Source organism: Triticum dicoccoides, chromosome 1A (genome assembly GCF_002162155.2).
Source record: "Triticum dicoccoides isolate Atlit2015 ecotype Zavitan chromosome 1A, WEW_v2.0, whole genome shotgun sequence".
Classification (NCBI taxonomy): Eukaryota; Viridiplantae; Streptophyta; class Magnoliopsida; order Poales; family Poaceae; genus Triticum; species Triticum dicoccoides.
In genome coordinates this window covers 585,705,344-585,713,512 of record NC_041380.1, presented here as the reverse complement: position 1 = coordinate 585,713,512, position 8,169 = coordinate 585,705,344, and the positions used below count along the sequence as shown (strand labels likewise).

At 42.7% G+C, this 8,169-nt stretch overlaps 1 pseudogene; it reads left to right on the top strand.

The window, feature by feature from the left end:
• Window positions 1–463: 463 nt before the first annotated feature.
• On the top strand, window positions 464–5,478 carry LOC119292782 (annotated as a pseudogene).
• Window positions 5,479–8,169: the final 2,691 nt, after the last annotated feature.

Genomic DNA, 8,169 nt, shown 5'->3' with positions numbered 1-8,169 from the left:
GAACTAGTATGAATCAAAGAAACTCTACACTGGAGTCTACCCACCAACCCAGATATGATGTACTATCTCAGTGGGACCTACTTGGCAGCCTCATGTACACGACGGGCATCGGCAAAATTAACAAATTTGACCTATGGACAAAATCAAATCACAGAATGAACTGTCCGTGAAACTATTTCACATGGCTGACCTTTTTGTGTGACGCCTGACACGAAGGCGTCACACTACACTGTACGGGGTCTATCTGTGAGGCGTTGCACAATGTAGTGTGACGCCTTCGTGTCGGGCCTTACACAAAAAGGTCACCCGCGTGAAATAGTTTTACAAGCAGTTCATTTTGTGATTTGATTTCGTTCACAGGTCAAATTTGTCAAATTTGCCACGGGCATCAGCTATAATGCATATGCAAACGTCTGCTGTAGCTTGGCCGGAGTCATAAAGCAGGCAGGACGAGTCCCATCGTCACTCGCGTTCACATACACTGCACTCTGCAGCAGCCTTCAGTCCACAGTGCATCACTGCACCTCCTCCATTATTGATGCTCTGCTCCTCCTCCTGCAAAGACCAGACATTGCTGGCCACTTGCCCAGCAGCTTCTTCGTCTCGAATTCCTCCTGCAAGCTAGAGTAGTAGCGCACGGAGACGAGATCTAGAGGGAACACCGGCGGCCCTTGGCCTTGGGGGAGGGAGATCTAGGGATGGTGGGGGTGAGCGCCGGGACGGGGGCAATGGGCTCCCTCCTCGCCAAGCTCACCGCGCTTCTCAGCGACGAGTACAAGCTCCTGAAGTGCGTCCGAAAGGAGATCGAGTTCCTCAAGCGCGAGCTCGAGAGGATGCGGATCCTGTTGGAGAGGCTGGCGGACATGGAGGGGAGGCTCGACGGCCTGGCCAGGGGCTGGAGAGACAGCGTGCGCGACCTCAGCTACGACATGGAAGACTGCATCGACCGCTTCATGGACCGGCTTGGCAGCGGCGACGCCAAACCCAAGTTCATGAAGAGGACGGCGCGCCGGCTCAAGACTCTGTGGGCGCGCCATGACATCGCGACCCAGATCAAGGAGCTCATGGCTCGCGTCATGGAGGAAAGTGAGCGGCGTGACAGGTACTGCATTTTTCCTAACTCTTGCACTTGTTGTTGTTGTTGTTGTTGTTGTTGTTGTTGTTGTTGTTGTTATTGTTGTTGTTGTTGTTGTTGTTGTTGAGGATCTTAACTCTTGCACTTGTATGTATTTCTGGATGGTGCAACATGAGATTAATTCAGTTTTTACCGTAAAATTGATGCTAGGTACAAGCTTGACGAGAGTTGTTACAGTCTAACGAAGAGGGTGGAGATTGACCCACGGATAACCTCGCTTCACGAGGAGGTCAAGGACTTGGTGGCAGTGGACGGCCGAGTGAAGCAAGTTACTGCTTTGTTGATGGATGAGAGTATGGAGCTCAAAATGTTGCCGATTGTCGGGTCCGGAGGGTTGGGGAAAACGACCCTGGCCATGGAGGTGTACCGCAAGATTGGGGTGGACTTCTAGTGCCGAGGTTTCGTGTCGGTGTCACGTACTCTTGATCTAGAGAAGCTTTTAAAGGATATCTTATCTCAGATTGATAAAGATGCTTATGAAAACTGTAATCGTTGGGAAAAAGAACAATTAATCCGTGAAACCAAATAGATCTTGACCGGAAAGAGGTACGAAGTATTACATTGTTTTGTTTATTTATTATGTCCCAATTTGTATACAGTTATCCAACGTTAATTAATCCCCATATTTGGAAGAACTGTAAATAGCTAGCTTTAAACAGGCAAGATCGAATGGCTAGCTTGAGTTCCATTTTTCTAAGGAAAAATACTTAGCTCCAGTTGTTTTGAGTATGCTTAGTTTGTTGAACGTCTAGATTGTCTTCGCATCTATCTCAAACTGGGCTACCCAGTCACAGTTGGTGACAAACAAACATTCAGTAAGTACTCTTAAATTTACAATCATGAATTTGCTTTGTATAGAAGTCGGGGAGAAAAACTGTATCTGAAAGTATTCTCAAACTTTCACTCAGTTCACCCCTCAGGATAAAATAGAAATAAATAATAATTATGTTAATATACACTTAACAAATGCCCGCTCTGTCGGTGCCTATTTCTTCCATACATATTTTCTAAAAGGATATTTAACCAAATTCAACTCCAAACTTGCCCTGAGTTTAAGTTTCAATTCCAGACTACAGTACCAGCAAACACAGTCTCTACTCTTGAAATACTTCATTTTGCCCCTAACCCAGGCCACGGCCATTTAAGGCAACCTGACTCCTTTTAGACAAAAAAATATATTCTAAACATGGCATCATGGTGATACAATCGATCAGAATTCAACGCATAGCAGGGCAGCTTTGTCTAGTTGGCTGTGTGAGGTAGTGCATGTGCATGAATGAGCAGGGCGGTAGGGCTCCCCGTGCACACAACAATAGCAGGGAGAACAGAGGAAACGTGGATAAAATACAAGCCTACAAATATCTTATCTTTATATAATGAATCATCAATTAGATGCCATGTTGGGTGGGCTGGACGAACACGCACCCGCCGGGTGGTTAGGGTCTACAAGGTAAAATACAATGTTAATAGTTAAGGTTTGTGATTTAAACGGTACTAAATTCCAGGGTTGAAACTTAAAAGTAGATTTGATCTTTCTTCTACCAATGGAAAGTCGTCTATCCGTTGATATGATTCAGATACTTTAGTTTTCACTTACCATGACAATGCAGTGATATACTTCTAATAAGTTTGATTGATGCAAAAAAAGTTACTGGAAAATTAAGTGTGCAACATTTATGTGTCTGTTTGGCATTATCAAATTAATTGCTACTAGTGCAAGTCATCACAGTTACTTCAATGCTTAACAATGCACACTATTCGATGCAGGTACTTCATTGTTATTGATGACGTCTGGAAAGAACAAGACTGGAAATTAGTCAAGGCAGCATTTCCTGATAATAACAATGGTAGCAGAATAATTGCTACTACACGCATTACCGGTGTAGCTAATCAGTGTTGTTCCAACTCCGGCGGTCAACCCTATCAAATGGTACCTCTAGAGGATGATGCTTCTCGAAAGTTGTTCTTCAAGAGAATTTTCTCCTTGGATGATCCCTGTCCTTCTGAACTAGAAGAAGTTTCTAATGGGATCTTAAAAAAATGGCTATAAGTACATTTGCAAGTTTGCTTGCCAATAAGCCACATAAGAAGGATGAATGGGAGAGACTGCAAGATTCCGTTGGTACTGGTCCTTCGCTTGATAATGATGGGAACTTAAAAGTGATGAAAGATATACTATTACTTAGTTACTGGGATCTTCCACATCATTTGAAGACTTGCTTGTTGTACTTGTGTATATATCCAGAGGACTGGGAAATCAAGTGTAAAGAACTGAAATGGAAATGGATGGCCGAAGGATTCCTTGATAGACAATGGGGACGTTTGGATGAGGTAGCAGAGAACTGTATCAATGAACTTGTTAATAGAAATATGATCCAGCCAACTGATATTGATTATGATGGTACTGTGAAATATTGTCGAGTCCATGATATGGTGCTTGACCTTATCATATCTTTATCAGATGAAGAGAATTTTGCCATTGTTTTTAATGGCCGTATCTGCAATTCTTTTCCAAGAAAGATTCGTCGTCTCTCCATGCAATCGATTGGCAAAGAGCATAATGGGGCAGCCTATGCAGTTACAGAAGCCAAGTTACATCTTCGCTCATTGACTATGTTTTGGGAAGTTCAGATACCTTATATTGTTGACTTTCCTGCTTTGCCGGTGTTGGATCTTGGCGAAACCAAGATACATGTTCGCTCACTGACTATATTTGGGCAAGTTAAGCAGATACCCCATCTTGTGGACTTCCATGCTTTGCGGGTGTTGGATCTTGAAGATTGTGATTGGTTGGAAAACAAGCATGTAAAACACATAGGAAGTTCACGTCAGCTGAGGTATTTGCACATTTGCAGTGGTACAATTACTGAGCTTCCTAGTGGAGTCGGAAAGCTGCAGCACTTGGAGACACTCGATTTGAGAGGCTGATATTCACTTCTAAGATTGCCATCAACCGTGGCGCAGTTGCGGAAATTGGTGCGCCTATTTGTCAGCGATTTCACACAATTGCCTGCAAGTGGGTTCCGGAGTCTGCAGGCCTTGGAGGATTTATGCTTCAAGAAAACTGACGACCCAGTGAGATTTGCGGAGGAATTAAATGAGTCGGGCAAATGCAACCTTTGGTATCTTGGTACTGGTGGAGAGATAGCCGAGCGTCTGTTCAGTAACCCATGCTGGACCTACCCTTCCCTCCAAGTTCTTGAAATTTCGCCATATGGAATGGAAATGGTTCCCAGGGGAATGGCCTCCCTCAAGAATCTCGTGAAACTATGCATATGGGTCAAGGAATTTGATAATGAGGGTCTCCAAGTCCTCATGGGCATGCCTTCTATGGCCCATCTTCAGCTATGCGTTACAGGGGTCATCGAAGAAAAGCTGACCGTAGTAATGGATTCAAACTGCTAAAGGTGATGCAGTTCAAATATACGTCAGTCTTACATCCTGCTTTTCTCCTGGAACCAACGAATGGACTGCGGCTAACATTTGAACCGGATGCTGTGCCAGCACTCCGACAGCTCCGTCTTGGCTTGAGCCCAATGTGGGTGGCGTCCGACTTTTTTGCATACTTGGGTGCCGAGCATTTTTCAGGCCTTGCACACCTCGAGGTCGAATTTGACTGTTACAGAGCAGCTCCAGGCAGGTTGGAGGCTTTGGAGTCTTCCGTTGAAAAAGCAATCAACTTGCACTCCGACTGTGAGATTCGTGTCCATAGAGTCAGTGAACATGGCATGTTTAAGGATGAAAAGGAATGGGAAGAGGCCGTCGCAGAAGACAGAAAGAGGGTGGAAAAGATTGAGCTATTGAGCTATTAAGGTGTCCGATGGAGATACCGGCCACCAAGAACTAGCTGCCTTATCCCGGTAATTCAAATGATCATGGTTAATTTTACTCATTCCTACGAGTAACAGTTGTCTAAACTGTGTTGTGCATCCGTCGTTCTGAAACAATAAGAAACATGTTCACTATACATTCTGCTGACCCTGTATTCATCTTGAACAGCAGTTGGTGGATCCAACTCAAGTCATGCATCTGGAGAGCTACACGGTTATCCATTCCTTTCCTGCTACTTACTGCAAGTCTGCAACTCAACTGGCCGGCTACCAGCATTTGATTCACTATGTATTCCTATAGAGATACCAGATTCCCCAAGCGAATTTGTGTGATTAGATGATGTACTCAAGGTGCTTTGCCTGTAGTGCGAGCTATATTTTTTGTTTCCCTCGTACCTCTTGTTGGGTTGCTTGATTAATGGGTAGTTGTGTTTTTCATTCGCTGCTGTGGAAGCTTGGGCTGTGTCGCACCCCTGAATTCTATTTAACTCCTGTTGAAACGAAATTTTGTTATTGTTTGTGTATGGTTTACGCACACCGAACTGAGCTCTGTATCTTTTGTGATTTCTCTGCATTTAATTGGGGTTGATCAATCGTGCGTAGTATTGGCAAAAGTTTTAGATCTACTGTATTTGGTTTGGGCGTGCATGCATTTAAGTTATTGTTAGTGGATTTTTTTTGATGAGTATGAGATGGATGAAGTTAAAAAGCATAACCTTCTGTACCCTCCTTTTACTTTCTGTTATTTAGATTAAATAAAGCAAAAATAGTATTTTCTGTCAGTTTTCTGAATTATCCGTGCAATAAAAAATACTCCAAAAATAAAAATTCTCTGAATGCCCTGAAATTGAAATATGATTTTTTTCTATAATATTTAAGAATATCTGGCACTAAAAACACAGCAGTGGGAGCAAGCACCTGGCCACGAGGGGCCAGGGCGCGCCCCCTGCCTCGTGGGCCCATGGTGGATCCCCTCCACTTATTCCAGCCACCACACACTCCTTCCTTTCAAAAAAATCATCAACCAGCTCAAGCACGAGTTCTAACTATCTTACTGCCATTTTCGATCTCCTTGCTCAAAGCTCCATTCACAAAACTGCTTTGGGGGATTGTTCTTCGGTATGTGACTTCTCCAATGGTCCAATTAGTTTTTGTTCTAATGCTTTATTCATTGCAATTTTTTGCTGCCTAGATGGCCCTGCTCTTGAGGTTGCATGTCAAATTTATATGGTCCCAAGTAGTTCTAATGCATCATATAGTCTTTAGGCACTTGTGGGAGTAGTTGCTATTACTTTTGTTGAGTTTGGTTCACTTTTATATGAAGTTACTAAAAATTTCAGAAATTTTCAGAAAATAATGAAGAGATTTTTGAGGTGCTCTTCGAGCCGAAACTCGAAGGATAAGCAAAATGAAGAAGACAAGATGCCCAAATATAATCTCCCTCGCACCACGGAGGCCTCACCAACTTCCTCCATGACCAACGCGAACATACCTTGTTCCGCCGGGGGCCATTCACGCCTACCAAAACCCCACACCAGGTACAGAGCCAGAGCCGGAACCACAATTTGACCCTTCACGACAGTTTGTTTACCAGTGGGAGCCGGAGGAGATTGCCAACCAGTGGCAACCCGAGGCTTCTTCTCAGTACGACCCTAACTATAACTTTGGATATCCGTCAGGTCAGCCGTGGCCATAGACCAACTTAGGTCAAAAGCCTAAGCTTGGAGGAGTACGTATTTCTCACCGACATTACATTCATATTCACACACTCATGCTAGTTGTAGGTGCTCATACTTTTTCACTATAATATCCATGCTAATTTATTTTCCTTTTTATGCTTTCTTCTTGTGAGTTTGAAAAAACCTTAAGAAAATCAAAAAAATTAGTAGTAGCTTTTAGCTAGTTACTTTCTTGCTGTAGTAGTAGTAGTAATTAGAAGAAAACTCAAAAAGATTTCTTGTTCTTTTTTTGCTTGTTGGGAGCTTTACCGTGTAAATAGTTTTATTTCTTTTCTTTTCCTTGGGGGTCGAGAGGAGAAGACCACAATGAAATGTTGGAGTGGCTCCTATATGCATTATTGTTGACTTAACCAAGAGCCCATATTGCCTTGTCTTCTCCTATTTATTGAATGCTTGCAGATTCCAGCTTAGTCCAATGCACGTGCATTATTATTATTATTTACATCGTTCGGTCGTGCAAGTGAAAGGCAATTATGAAGATATAAGATGGACTAATTGAGATGAGAGAAGCTGGTATGAACTCGACCTCTCTTGTTTTTATAAATATGATTAGTTCATCGTTCCTGATTCAGCCTATTATGAATAAACATGTTTGCAATGACAATTAGAGATTATAGTTGCTTATGACATGCTTAATTAGCTAGGAGTTTATAATGGTTTACCTTGCGTGCCAACATGCTATTATAATGGTTGTGATATGGTATGATGGGGTGGTATCCTCCTTTGAATGATTCGAGTGACTTGACTTGGCACATGTTCATGCATGTAGTTGAAACAAATCAACATAGCCTTCAAGATATTTATGTTCATGGTGGATTATATCCTACTCATGCTTGCACTCAATGTTCATTAATTTTAATGCATGTTCATGACTGTTGTCGCTCTCTAGTTGGTCGCTTCCCAGTCTTTTTTCTAGCCTTCACTTGTACTAAGCGGGAATACTGCTTGTGCATTCAATCCCTTAAACCCCAAAGTTATTCCATATGAGTTCACCATACCTTCCTATATGCGGTATCTACCTGCCGTTCCAAGTAAATTTGTATGTGCCAAACTCTAAACCTTCAAATGAAATTCTGTTTTGTATGCTCGAATAACTCATGTATCAACTAGGGTTGTCTATATCTTCCAATGCTAGGCGGGTTATTCTCAAGAGGAGTGGACTCCGCTCCTCACTCACGAGAAAATGGTTGATCACCGGGATGCCCAGTCCCATGCTTTATGCAAATCAAATCGAAATAATTGCAAACAAAACTCCCCCGGGACTCTTGTTAGTTGGAGGCACTCGTTGTTTCGAGCAAGCCATGGATTGATGCTTGTTGGTGAAGGGAGAGTATAAACTTTACCATTCTATTTGGGAACCACCTATAATGTGTGTAGCATGGAAGATATCGAAATCTCCTGGTTGTTATGTTGACAATGAAAGTATACCGCTTAAAATATTATTCATCTCTATTTCAAAAATCGA